We start from the raw sequence: 15,446 nt of genomic DNA, 5'->3' as shown, positions 1-15,446 counted from the left end.
CGCCCCCCCCCAAGGATGAGCACCCCCTGAAATGAGGCAGATAGTACGGGAAGCAATAGCTAAATAGCCAATAGCAATCTAGCTATTCATTCCTATGCTGTTTTATTTTATTTTTTTCTCTGACTGATGACGACCCCGATGTCACAAAAAAAAACCAACCCAAAACAGATCGCAGGGAAAGGTTTACTATGCTAGATCGAGCAGAGTAAATCTTTCCGGGAGATAATGTTTCTCTCTTGGGTTGCCAGGAGCCACTATCTAATAGCGGGAGACTCCAGGAGTGTCCGGGAGAGTTGGGATGTCTGGCATTGGCTGTCACAGTTCTGATGCACTGATCACAACACATCGCACTGTTCACATTTTTTGTTAGAACAAATGACATGTCATTAAAGGAGAACTATGGGGTCAGTGTTTTTCCCCATAGTTCTCCTTAGGGTAACGGGAGGACACAAACTAGCGTCCTCCCGTTACCCTAAGCTCAGTATACCGCGAGCTACAGCTGCAGCGGATCCCGACATCGATATTGAGATCCGCCCAGCTGCGTGACTGACAGCTGGCTCTGCCTATCTAAAGGTCTCCATGTCACAGGTCGGCTAGAACTATGAGGTGAGTGAAAAGCACTCACCTCATAGTTCTCCTTTAAGTTCTATGGGCACAGCACAATGCTATGCGGTTGTACTGCATGACATACTTTTTTCAGCGCACACCATGCAAGGCAGTGCTGTAAGCTGAGTCCATCTGAAACAACGCAAAATGCCTTATCTTGTGCTGGGGCTGTGCTGGAAAAAACGGCCTACGTAGCCCCAACGCATCTGATGTGAATGGGCCAATAGAATAGCTGGGAGAAAATCCCATACACAACTTTAGACCTATTAACAGCTATGCATCTTTCTTCTGATATATTTTCCATCGTGCATTGCCCCCTACTGTACAGTGCGTTGGGGTGTCCTTTTACAATGAATGGCACTGCGTCACATCACACACAGACTGGGTGAATTGCAGCAACTCATGATACCACAATGTACAAGTGTGCAGCGCTTCTTTTAGCATAAACTTGTGTTCCATAAGAGCTGATTATAATGAGCTTCACAGTACACTGTTATTTGCTGCATGAGAGCGATGTGCACTTGCAAAAAGATAACTGTTCTTTATGCTTGATTTTTCTTACAGGCAGAGCCAAGGAAAATGCAAATAAAGAGACCTATTGCCTCGAGTATATTCTCTGTGGGATAAACATAATCAAGTATATAACTCTGGGATAAGCAAATATTGTCTAAGTACAAGAGGCATTTGTATTCCTTCTTGAAACTTGGTGTGTTTTGCCTCCAGATCTGTGAGGTAATGCAACGCTAAACATTGCCTCTGTGTAATAAAGACCAGTCACTTCTACTCACTCTTCCTGTACAGGGTGACTCTGCAGTCAGCCTGTAGTGGGTGGAGCCTGTTGGCCCCTCCTACAGCTCTGCTCTCTGCACAGGATGTCACCGCTAATTTTACAGGTAATATTTGAGTTTGGAAAGACATTTGGTGCACACAAAGTGGATTCATGTATCCTTTGTGTATCTGTTAAAAATCAATCAATCAATGGAACTGGACTTGCTGTATTTTCTTCTTGAATATGTTTTGCTGGTCATCCGACTAGCTTTCTCAGAAGGAAGCTAGTCGGATGACCAGTGAAACGTCTTCAAGAATAAAATACGGCAAGTCAAGTTGGCTTGATTTTTTTTTTTTTACAGTTATGCCATGACCTGGATGAATGAGAACCTTCACCGACATACTGTATATCCTTTTTGGTTATTGAGGAGTATATTTGAAATAAAGATTTTTGCCCGGATTTTGCTTTAAATTGTATTTCCACTTTTGCAGTTAAATTCTAGAAACCTCCACTATATGTTTGTTATGTGTTTGTTTTTACACAACATGCCTTAAATTTTTTTTCTTATCTTTTAGATGTTACTTTGGTGAAGGTCTTTGTGCAGATTCCAGGCTACTCTGAGCAGTTTGAAAGTGAAAGTAGAGAAACAAACTGAGGTACAAACTAAGCTTCCTCTCATTAACATTCAACACTTCTAACAGGGTTATTCACTTGAATAACTGAGCCGAAGTGGACAGACCCGAACGACGTTCGGCTATTCACTCGGCTCAGTACGGCTGATTTCAGCCATACATCAGCTGAAATCAGCCGTACACAGCAGCTCCGGCAGCTCACTCGCTGCTGTTTGCCCCTATTCACATAGGGGCTGAACGGCAGTGAGTGAATAGCTGTATGCCGCTGAGTGGATAGCCTGTGCAGAACCGAAGGGCAGAGGTGGCCGAAGAGAGCCGAAGAATCAGCCGAAGCTACGGCTGGATCCTTCAGCTCAATAGTGAGTAACTCCCTAAGTCTTTAACCGTTCGTTAGGACAATGTTCAAATCTAGTTTACAACTGGTAATGCAATCTGTCAGCACAGTACAGGGTTAATTAGAGTAAACATAACTTCCCACAGCCCCCTCTTTAACATTACATAGGATGGAAAGCTAGGTAGTATTTTTAAACAAGTAAAAAGCACTTAAAAATGTAAGCAGCCATTTTTTTATATTTTCTTTTAAGTTATGCTATGTGAATGCGAACATGTAACAAATATAAAATCAGCGTTATCCCAATTTGGCTGCAAAAGAGGAAATACGCTTTAAGTTTAATTGTATATGGTTGTGTTGTGTCCCATTACATTCCGATTTCAGAGTATCCTTAATTGTAATTTTCATTTGACTGCAAAGTAAAAGGCCATTGACCCTCCTAAAAAGGTTTTAAGTGACCTTTGTTATAGAACTACAGAGAAAGCCTTTATGGCCAAATCTTTATAAACTCTGTACAAGAGAGAAACCGACCACAAGTCTGACTCTAGGTATCTGTGGGCAGGCTGGAAGAAGAAATAAGAAGATAATGAAAACAATATTGCACTTTGATTCATGATAACTGTGGCAAATTAAAAAAAATGAGGCTGTAACACAGCAAGTTTGCACTGTATTTTGTTGTGCACAAAACTGAAATATCACAATGAAATGTTTGCGCTAGAAAGAGAAAAGGACTAACTATACACTTCAAAGTAGAACTCTCACCGACCTCTGTAGCTTCAAGCACTATGAAGCAATTCATCCTCCAAGTTTACAAGAGAAACGGTGGAGTCCTTCAAATTAGGTCTCAGCACTCTCCTCCTCTTCCTGTGCACCTGATCTGACTACCGAGTCACTGTTGGGATGGGAAAGCAAAGATTAACAACTGAGAGAAAATGAAACTGATAGTGTTTTGCTGTAAACTTTGAAGATGAACTACTCCTCAAGGAAGCAGAGAGAGAGATGATGTAATTGCACATGCTACATTAGGTTCAGGATCCTCCAGTTCTCCCTGGATTCTGTGTACACCTTCAGGTGCATTGAGTGACCTTCATGGTCAATCATCTGTAAATCCTTTTGATGCTGTTCTACATGTTCTATAAACTGGCTTTCTCTGACCAAATGTCCAAAAATGTACAAAATCTGGTCACCATCATCTGATCCGTTTGGGCACCATTGGCCTACCTTCTCACAATGAACAGGAAATGTGAAGCAGAGGACAATTTTCTTTGGTAAAATAGTTGTCAGAAATATGCAGTAAAGATTAATTTGTGCAAATATCATGCAACATAAAAAATTGCAACTAGCATTTTTTATTCTATAGGGTCTCTGCTTTCAGGAAATATATAATTGTTTGGGGGGTTTAAAGCTGTTTTCAAGCCAAAAAATCTGATTTTATCATCCGTGTACAAAAATTAAGAAATTACTCCAGACAGGAAGCAGTTGAAAAAATACCTACTGATCCTGCCATGAAGGACTTCGTACAGACACCTCTTGGTATAGGGTGACAACGCTCTATCCCTATCTCCTAAACGTGCTCCTGTGTTGTCTCAGTGTCACGCAGGCTTCTGATGGGATCTACAAGTGGCCATTTCAACATATTACACTGTCCTGGTCACCATCAGGAAACCTACTCTGAGAAATTCCATGCATCCACTGTTGGATTGCCAATTGCCTGGCTGTCATGTTGATTTATTGGCTTCAATGCTTTCTGAATCACTGACTGGATTTTTAAATTCCAGAACTGTGTAGAAGATGACTTCACTTGGTGCATGCTTCTGTGTCATTCATTTAGAAAGCACTAATGCAAAAATAATTTCAGAAGCAAGTCAGCAATGGCTTACTACCGTATGTATGTATTTATCTAAATACAAATCGCAGTTCTTGGCTACGTTTTAAAAATTGCTACAAAGTTGGTGTAGCAGATTGATCACTGAGGAGACTGAGGAAATGCTTCTTCCTTCTTGCAGCAGACTGATGACATAATCTCAGTTTAGGCAAAGTCACTTTACCAGACTTGAATTTCCTCCTGAACTGACTGAACTTTGATCAGATTCAGTCGATACAAAATTGACAGCAGGTTGGAGAATTATCGGCCATCAGATGCAGTTCAGCTATTCAGACAGTCACAGTCTGAATACAATAGCTGGCAGTGGAGATTCCTCCATCCATGCTGTTTGGATGGATGGACAAACCAAGCAATTTTCTCTCGGCTGCGTGGCTGAAAAAGAGAAATCTACTCGTCTATGGCTCCCCTTAAGCTGGGTAATCATGGTTATAATTTCGCTCAATAAAATTAATTTTCAGAACATTCGTTCTATTTTCTAATTCTTAGTGGGGTCAAATTGACGATTGATTTCAACCATAGTGGCAGAAAACAAACAAAGGAGCAGGATGGAACATTTTTCTCCAAGGAACAAAATTCCAGGGCCTGTGGTTGGGGTGTCCTGTGGCAAGAACCTATGGATTCTTGCGGCAGGAATCTAAGGTAGGTCTGTACAGATGCGGCCGCTGTCACCCTGTCATTAACTTGAATGGGCACAGCGACCACATCTATCCGTGGCTGTCCACAGGTAATGGTACATGAAACAATTACCTGCGAATTGGGAGAGATGATTGTCCTTTGACATAATTTGTCTGCATCCAGGGGCAAGGATTTCTCACGATCCGTAGGTAATCATTCCATGTACTATTACATGTGGACAGCCACGAAGAGTTAAGGGCGATGTCACCCTGTCGTTAACTTGAATGGACACAGCGACCACATCTGTCCGTGGCTGTCCATAGATTCCGATCCCAGGATGCAGACAGATTACATTCAGGGGCAAGCATCTCTCCTGATCCGCAAGTTATCATACCGCAGTGGCGACTCTAGGAACAATATATAGGGGGAGGGCACATAAGATACCACAGTCAAATCTGGGGGGCACTAATAATTTTCATTGCATGTCGCAACTGCAGGGCACAGAGAGCTGATTTAATTGCGGATGGCATCTGCGCCCTGCGGTTCCGACATGTAGTCCAACGCCGCCCACAATCTTGAATACCACAACCGTTTATTTTTTAAAAACTTTTTTAAAATATTTTTATTAAACTTAATTGTTTTTATTTTTTTTACCTTTTATTTTTTTTTTTTATTTGTTTCACTTTTTTTTACATTTTTATTTATTTCACTTTATTTTTTTTACATATTTTTTACTTCTTATTTATTGTACTTTATTTTTTTAACTTTTTTTAATCTTAATTTATTTTATTTTTTTAACTTTTCTTTTTCTTACTTCATTGCTGGGAGCAATAGCCAGCCTGCTATTGGATATTTCAAATTGCAATAGCCAATAACAGGCAGGGTACTGCACCCACCCACTGCCTGCTGTCAATCAGCAGAGGAGGGACCTGAAGTTTTCTATCAGGTCCACCTCTGTTGATTGACAGTGGGCAGGTGCAATAGCCAGCCTGTTATTGGCTACTGCAATTTAAAAGAGCCAATAGCAGGCTGGCTATTGCGGTCAGCTGCTGGAATGAAGACGATCGCAAAGGCCGTGGAGAGGTGAGTAGACTGCAGGGGGGGGGGAGGAGGAAGCTCACAGACTGTCGGAGGGCTCTCCTTACAGGCTGTAATCGACAATCTGTCCCCACTGACACAGATCGCTATAGCCTGTAGGGAGAAGCCGCTGACAGTCTGTGAGGCTGCAGTGGGGAGAACCCCTGTCCCAGCAGATAGTTGTGTGATAACCGTCCGGTGCACAGTTATCTGCTGGGACAGGGATTCCATTTCTCTTGCCTTGCTCTAGCGCCGGGACTGCTGCCACTGTTAGCGGAGGGGCACACGGGGGGGGGTGCAAGTGATAACCTAGGGGGGGCAATTGCCCCCCTGTAGCGACGCCACTGTCATACCATGTACTACTATATGTGGACACCCATGACCAGATGCGGCCACTGTCACCCTGTCATTAACCTGAATGGGCAACAGCAGCCACATCTGTAGGGACCCACCTGGGATTCCTGTTGCAGGAATCCCTGGGTTCTTGCCGCAAGAATCCCCAGTTGCCCGTGTGCATGCAGCCTAACAGTGAATGTGGTTTTTGTTTGGGAATGGGCAACAGCAGCCACATCTGTATGGACCCACCTGAGATTCCTGTCGTGGGAATCCCCGTGTTCTTGCCACAAGAATCCCCAGCTGCTGTGTGCATGTAGCCTAACAGTGAATGTGGTTTATGTTAGGGAAACGCTATTCATTTCTAAAATCAAATGTTAAAACCAAAGAACATTTTCAATGACATTCGTCAAGTCTCTGATGGCATTATATCGAATATTTAATGAGATTTTTGTCACGGACTAAATTCTAGCTTCAGTTTCCAAAAAGGGACAGTCCCTCCAAATGAGAGATAGAGCTATACTTGTCTATGTCCAGCATAAGATAAAACAGTAAGTGAGATAATAAATCAATAATCATTGTCCCGGGAGAGGCTCTGCTACAGTGGAGGTTGCAGATAGTAACTGACAGAATGAATTGCTGACATGTTTTATGGACAGTGACAAGGTGCACCTCAGTTGTCTGGGAGACCCTGCGGCAAGCTCAAGTTCAGCCTTGTTTTCTGCTTCTCACAGGGCGTGGAACTGCAGGGGGGAGGGGGGGGACTAGTCATACCCTTACTCTGTAACACGTAGAAGCTTGTATGAAAGGTTATTATTACCACACCCCAATCTTAATATTTTTCTCCACCCAGACACCAAGAAAGGCTCAATACAGAGAAGGAATTTGGGATGTACTCTAGCTGGGTATTCGCACACTAAGCCTGCAAGAAGTCTTATTCATTTAAAGTGACAATGAAGTCAAAAGGTTTTTTTAAGCTATTTCAAATGCTGATGAAATCACTTACAATGGATGCTGCTCCTCGATGATTAGCATTTTTAGCTTCTTGCAGAATCAACTGGTCCCATGAGCACTGGCCCTGATTTTATGGTGGCTTGCAGGGTCCTTTGGAGCCATGCTTGTGTGCTACTGAGCTGTGTGTATCTCCACTAACACACAGGCACAGCAATGCAAGCTACCCCCCTCCACCTTTCTCCTTCTCTTTCTCCACACTAGTATATTAACAGCTGATGGAGACTGTGCTAACCCTTGTGATCTTGTTCTGGGCAGGAAGTTCAGGGAAACTAAGCTGAGAGAGTTGGAGCTGTTTGGAAGTGATGATTGTAAGTGCTCGTTTTGTCTAGGGAGCTAAAATAACAAAGTTTTATTCTCCTTATACGCTCCATGCAGCCTGTCTCCTCCTCCGCTCCAAGAATGATATGTCCCTATGTTCCTTGGTGTCCTCATCTCCTATACACTGTATATAACAATGTTTCCTACATTGGGGCCTACAGTAAACTCCCAGTTATCCGGCACCCATGGGGATCAGAAGTGCCAGATAACTGTAGTTGCCGTTGCTTGAGAGTTAACTAGTAACTCTCAAGAACCCCCCCTCCGCGGCACCCATCACTTCGGGCTGACCCATTCACCAGCCGCTAGCTCCCACAGCCGACAGCTGGATGTAAGCAGCCGGGATCAATAGCCAGCCGGCTATTGCAATTTGCAATAGCCAATAGCAGGCTGGCTATTGAAACCCCACCCACTGAGCAGAGGAGCGGAGCTGAGAGAGAAAGTTCTCTCTCAGCTGCTGGAGCAGCTGTGCATGGCAACCAAACAGCCTCTCTCTTTCATTTTCAAATCTTAACTGACCAGACTGAAGAGAGAAGCTGATTGGTTACTAGGGTTGCACAGATACCAAGTACAGTACTCGGTACAAGTACGAGTACATGTACTGATACTTTTGAGCTCCAAGACTACACTAGAGAAAAATTCAAAAATTAGGAGGCAGCTGTCATTTGTAAGGAGGACACGGAGCTCCTGGGATTTGTACATCTCTGTTTTAATGTATGATTTTGTTTTTATAAATATAAATAAAGGGATGCACAGACACCAGTTTTGCGAGTACGAGTACTGGTACTTGCCGAGTACTTACAAGTACAAGTACTGATACATTTTTGTTTATCGTCATGTGACAGTTTTTCTAAAACAATACAGAGTAATGATTTCAGGACAGTGGTGGAGCGCCAGAGCCAGGTCCCAGCTGCAACCGCTGCAACCCTGGTAGTTCTCCTGAAAATGCCAAGTATCTGCACTGGTACTCGAAAAGTATCTGTGCATCCCTATTGGTTACCATGCACAACTGCTCCAGATTTTGTCTGCTCCAGTTTTGATAAATTTCCCCCAATATGTCCTTGTTTTTTTTGCCGGTTGCTTGAGAGTGCCGTTTGCTTGCATGCCGGATAATGAGCAGTTTACTGCATTTCAAATGAATGAGCATGCATTAGCACAATGGAAGTAGGTGTGAATGGATCCTTAAGTAGGCTATACACGCTTAGAATTTCGCTGCATGGGCACTGCTGTTCACACCCTTCTGCCTGGCACAGGACATCCATCAGGGGGGTACGGCCGATACTCATGTAAGGGGCCCGGGCAGCCTGGGGGGCCCGCCAAGGTCCCTTACATGACTATCGGCCGACGGTGAAGGGCGAGGAGGCGGAGACGCTGCTCGTCTGATGTCGGACTAGCCGGAAGTGACGTCATGTCAGTGACGAGACGTCACTTCTGGCTGGTCCGGCGGCAGACGAGGACATGTGTGCAGGTAAGAGGAGCTAGGAAGGAAGGAAGGAAAGGAGGGAGGGGAGGGATGCAGCCCTGACCAGCCCACCTGAGACCCCTTCATAGCCCACCATAGGGTCACTCTCAGGTAGGTCCTGTGTCCAGCGCATCACTAAGCCCTGCGTCCAGTGGCGCGGGGGGGGGGGGGGGGCCTGAAGCTGTGTAAGGGGCCCCAACATTTCTGATGGCTGCCCTGGCCTGGCCTGGCATCCCTCAATCAGCTGATCAAAGGAGCAGGTTGGAAAATTCTTGGCTGAACGGAGCTAGCAGCTAATCAGGTGCTAGCTCCGTTCAGGTATTCTTACAGCGCCCGCCACCCGCTGTCTTAATACAAAGGAATCAGCGGGGGATTTGTCCAACAACGCTCTGATGGAGGAATCTCTTCTATTTTTTTCATTCAGCCCACGTGTGGAATGAAAAAAATAGAGCTGTGCACATTAGTGTACAATATAGACTCAAAGTGCCCTAGATAAAAGTACAACTGATGCCAAAACTTTTTGTTTAGTTGTGGATGTAGTGGAGAGAGATTACAACACCGGTCTGGTTTTTTTTGCTGTGTGTGTCCCCTTGAGGGAGATTCATTCTGGTGACCGTTATCACTGAAAGTGTAAAGAAATCCCAAATTTTGAGTTGTCTTCATAACAGGAATAGATGGAAAATCTTTAAATAGGGACACTGGTTCTGGTAATCCTGCTGACCACCAGGGATTTTCTTCTATTTGAATGGATTTTCTTTCACTTCTTGTTGTTGTTATCATACAGGAAGTGAAGGGTAATCTCCTCAATGGGACACAGATGGCAAAAAAGCTGACATTATAACCCTTTATTGCTGTATCCAAAACTAAATAAAGTTTTGACTTCAGTTCTATTTGAATTATGATCCTCTGCTTTTTGTTTTGGAAGCTGAAAAGGAATTGCATAAAGCATTGAGGCAGTAGACAAGAAATGTAAGCTGACCTATACGAGCTTTCCTGGAGAAAGTGCCTCGGGCTCCCTCCAGTACTGCTCATGTAAACAAAATCCTGGGTATTTTGGACACCTGATCTCTCTGGAAGGGGAGGGTAGTTGGATCAGCTCAGAAGACCATTTAACTAAATGCCTGATTTTTTTTTGTATGTGAGCAGCACTATAGAGAGCTCAGAGCTGTATTTTCTTAAAGAAGGGAATGGCAGGAAATACAGGTGAAACTCGAATAATTAGAATATCGTGGAAAAGTTCATTTATTTCACTAATGCAACTTAAAAGGTGAAACTAATATATGAGATAGACTCATTACATGCAAAGCAAGATAGTTCAAGCCGTGATTTGTCATAATTGTGATGATTATGGCTTACAGCTCATTCTGTGTTAAAGAGCTGCTGGCTGCTACCGGTAGTAAACATATGGCACTGGTGGCTCACACGGCCCAGACAGCGCTGATTGTTCATAAGATATTGCTCAGCACTGCAGGGCTATGTGAACTATCTGCCGGGGCTGCTTGTAAATACATCTCATATGAATGAACAATCAGTGCTGTCAGGGCCACTACAGTGTATGATACAACCCCAACAGTGCTGAGCATTCATTCATAAGGGATCAATCACTCAGTGCTGCATTGCTATGTGATCTATCTGCCGGGGCTGCTTGTAAAATACTTAGCCTCAGCAAATAGATCATAGCACATCATTCAGTGTCGCAGCTCACTATTCAGCCAGCGATGCCATTCATGATCTTTTATGAATGGCAGCACTGGTCTCCAGAGTGGCCCCTGCTGACAGACACCAGCGTTGTCACTCAAAACTCTGTCTCTTTGCTAATAGCATGGTTGGTCAGAGGTGTTTAGTGTCCAACCAAGCTGCTTGGCAATAGCAGGACGGATTTGAACGGGACCAACGCGGTATGCATTTGGTCCCCTACTGCATTAATTTTTTTTTTATTTTTTTGTGAAACTTCTTTCCTGTCCTAGGGTGATGCTCACTTACTCTACTGGATCCATTAAGAAGCATTTTTTTCCCCCTCCAGGATAGAAAGTGGGGTAGGACTCATCTACATTACATGGGGGGGGGGGGGGGGGGGGTGTTCTGTTCTGTGGTCCACAAAATGTTTTCAACAGACCAAAAGAGAGCAAATAGGAGAAGTTCATTCTTCCGAGATCCCAAGTAGCTCCACAACCATGTTGTCACTCAGTAAGGCTGATTAAACTCCAAATGTGTCATGCAGTTTGTGTTGCCGCATACGGTGAAAGGCATCAGAACAGGCAGACCAGAGGTAGGACTGTGCAGCACAGTTGGAGTGTAATATAGCTGATTTTACTGAGTAATGTCATTGATGTGTAGCTGCTTGGGATCTTAGGACTTTGCGTGGGTGTGCTCCTTCATCGGGCACCTGATGCCTCTCTGGGCTTGACAGCTGGACGCCGGGAGGGAGCGAGTCTTTTACAGTTTGGTGATAATAGAAGGTCATTGTTGGAGTTTACATAGACATGAAGTATCCTGTATGCGGGGCTTTTCCCTGCAGAGTAATCAGCCACACATTTATTTCATCACCAGTAGAAATATTGTCATCACATAAGCTTACTTGCACGTTGTCACAATATTGCTATCCGGGTTAGGACCAGTAAAACAAGAACATGAACTGTGTAATAGAGGTGATCCAGTCAGAAGAGTGCTGCTTTGGCGCCAAAGCTTGTGTGCCTACATGCTCTGATGATGGAAATCCGGTCCGGCCTGTGTTAAAATAAAACCAAATTGTTTTCTCTCCTATGGAATACACCCCAAATGATGACATAATTAACATAGGTTGACAGTGTACCTTAATGACATGGAAGTACCAGCTTTCATAATGTTATATATTAATATAACATGCACTGCTTCCAAATTACCCCATGTATCCATTGCTCCCAACTGTCCCTAATTTGGAGGAACTGTCCCTCTTTTGGAACCCTCTGTCCTTTTTTGTCCCCTTACTTGTTCCTCTTTTTGGTCTAATGGATAGAGCTCTATAAAAATGCACTTTTTTAAACTATTAACAGTGTTATGCTACACTCAGGGCCCAGTCACACTCTAAAACACATGCGATAATGCACGTTACCACAAGGTATGGCGACGTACCTGCTCTATGTGAGGTGCATTGTTTTGCAAATATTTGTGAATAACAGCCCAATGCATTGTATAGTAGAGCCCAAGACAAAACAGCAAACCACATCAGATACTGTGCGTTGAGGTGCTCTGCATTTTTAAAAAAGGGTCATGTAAAACCCAAATTTCCATTGGGTTTTCGGATGGGTCCTCTAGCGTTCATTTCAAATTACTGAATTTGTTACTTTGAAAAGCTAGCACAGAGGACACAAAGTTCTTCATGGTCCCCATAACTGGGGGTGTGGCAGTGTTATTTCCTTTGCATATATTCTTTGTGTTAAAAGGTGTGCCTCTCTGTCATTAATTTGGGAGGAATTCTATTACCCCTTTTGATTGCCTGTTTGCTGACTGTGCTCCCTGTTTATTATCATTTCAAACTACTCCCTTTTATTTATTGATCCCTTGCTGCTGACTCCATGCGGCTCCTTAAGCAGGATGCCGGAAGACCAAGGTGGCATTCCCGCTTATGGCTGTCACAGTAATCACATGATTGGGACCCAGACCCACTGGCTACCTATTATAAAGAATGACCCGGAACTGTTTGTGACAGCTCATTCACTGTGCTGGGTGTGCACTAGTAAGCATGCTCTCAGCACAGAACAACAGCTCACCCGCTGTGCTGGCGCACATGTGTGTTAAGTCAGCAGGAAAGTGTTAAATATCTAAAAAATATTCCCTTATATCCGGTTTAAACTTATCCCCACTTTCTGAGTTGATCAGGAGGACCACCTTTTAGCAAAAAGTGTGTGCACGGAGGAACACCCCTTGCCAGGCACCCTGTGATACCGACCATGAAGAATTAATGTGCAAAAATACATATTGGAATTCCTGATGGTTTTATATTATGGATAGTGAAACGGAAGGTTCTGGAATACACAAAGGGGGACAAGGAACCCCCATTACTCCCAGATGGACAGGAGCAAAGTCAGGAATTATGGAAGTATCCAAAACGTAGTCAGGATGATTTATCTCCGCCTATAACTAATATACAGTAGACTGGCCATTTAGGCTGGACAGCTGTCTTAAAGGCTAAGTTCACCTTTTGGAGTATGTTTTATGTTACACCCATATTTAGGGTGTAACATGAAACATGGTCACACCGTGCCCAACACCCTCACGCTCCCCCCCCCCCACTTACCTGAATCCAGGGGTTCCTCTCACCGCATGCTTGTATTCATTTTTGAATTTGGCACAACTGTGTGTGGCTCCGCCCACACATCCACGTCATCCATTCACAGGCCCTTTTACTGGATCTCTGAATGGAGAAACTACCCATCAGCCACCACGGCCGAGGGACTTCTGCTCAATGGAACACAAGTGCGGTGACGTCACCACACTTGTAGTGTATTCATTCCTCCTACCGTCCATGTTACTGAATGTCCATACCTTGGTAAAAACATTCAACAACATAGACAGGATGAAGAGTCTGCAGGAGCCAGAGCATTGCACCCATAATTTACTGATCACAGTTGCCATGCATTGCTGGCTCCAATGGAAAAAAATAAATAGATGCAGATTTTTTCTTTTATTAAGAGGTGTGCATTTATTATTGTTTTCTCAAGCTCACCACACATGCTACGATCTGAATGTACAATCTCCTTTAGATCTGCCAACGGGGGCGTGGCTTGGCAATGGCCGGGAGCGGACGTGTTCTCTAAGAGCTCCGGCGGCATTGCAGGGATAAGGCACACGAATCAGCAGCTGTAACGGCTAAACAGCACAGCGATGGGCGGCAATAAGAAGCGGAGGTCCCACTCACCCTCCCGCCAGGCTTCCTCGTCCAGGAGACGTGATATCGGGACTTTTTTCCCGAAAACGGGCACCACGAGGTCTGCACAGAGTGCAGCCAAGATGGCGGCGGTCCGGGAACAGCACAGGCCGACATCTCCTGCATCTCCTTTGGAATCCCTCCTCTCCACGCGTGCTAGTGAGGACTTCTCCCCCGACTGCTGTATGTGTTTCAGACCGTCCCTATAGAGGTTCCCCGAAGCTTTTTCCACACGCTACGCTCTTTACTCATTAGATATGTCTGGGCAGCTAAACCAGCTAGGCTTTGTTATCTGGTTCTGACGAGGAGGAAGGCGACAGGTGGAGTTGGCCTCCCGGATCTTGAACTTTATTACCAAGCGACACTTTTGACTCAGTTACTGGACACCGTTTACCATTCCTCTAACAAACTGTGGGTGCAACTGGATCGGCAAATACTGTCCTTCTCCCCCTCTCCCTGTTCTGGTCCCCTCCCTCCATTAGACCGGCTCGCCCTAGTCTCCCCTTTTTTCTCCCGGCCATGCTTAAGGTATGGGATGCCTTGCTTAAATCTTCCACTATCTCCTCCTATTACGGCCCCCTTACTCAGGTGTTGGACAACCCGGACTTTCCTCCGGCACGCTTTGCCCACCAATTCCTGGGTTGGGAATCCAGATGCTTCAGTCCTATTTGTCAGGCCCTGCAGGCGGGTAACATGCGGCCACTTAATGGGTTACTAAAGGGGGGCGCGGTGCTACCAGGTAGCTGGTTGGCATATTTCCAATTGCGCAACTTCTTAACGGGGCTTACTACAAGAGGGAACCCCGGGAGGGAGCTTTCTCCCTTTGAGAAACTATGCGTCTCCGGAGACCCCCCTGCACGCACGATTTCCACCATCTATGGCTTTTTGCTTTCGGAACGTTCCTCACCTACCCCCTCCTTTGTGAGGGAATGGGAGAGAGAGATGGGTGGTGATCTCACAGAGGAAGAAATTGCTAAATCCTTTGCTTTAACGCACACCATGTCTATAGCAAGCAGATATCAGGAGAAAAATTACAAGGTCTTGTCGAGATGGTACTATTGCCCCACTAGACTTCAGGCTATGTACCCGTCTGCCTCTGCACAATGCTGGCGGTGCCTGTCAAATCCGGGAACGATGCTGCACATCTGGTGGTCCTGCCCCCTGTTGACCCCATATTGGAGAGCTATCTTCAATACATATGATCAGATTTTTCACACCAAGGTGGACAGGTCCCCAAAGGTGGCCTTCCTGTCTGTACTACCAGGCTCCATCTCCGCCTCTAAGAAGGGCCTCCTCAGATTTTTCATGCTGGCGGCTAAGGCAGTTATACCGCGTCACTGGAAGTCGAGTACTCCCCCTACTATCCGTGAGTGGGTGATTGAAATGCATGCTTTATGTCGGATGGAAGAACTCACTGCGGCTTTGTACCAGCGGGATGCCAAGTTTACTGCTACTTGGAGTGTCTGGTTGCATTTCGGTACAACGGAGAGCTTTAATAGTC

The sequence above is a fragment of the Nanorana parkeri genome, unplaced genomic scaffold, assembly GCF_000935625.1.
Source record: "Nanorana parkeri isolate BGI_ZX_2015 unplaced genomic scaffold, ASM93562v1 scaffold589, whole genome shotgun sequence".
Lineage (NCBI taxonomy): Eukaryota > Metazoa > Chordata > Amphibia > Anura > Dicroglossidae > Nanorana > Nanorana parkeri.
This window is presented reverse-complemented; position numbering follows the sequence as displayed.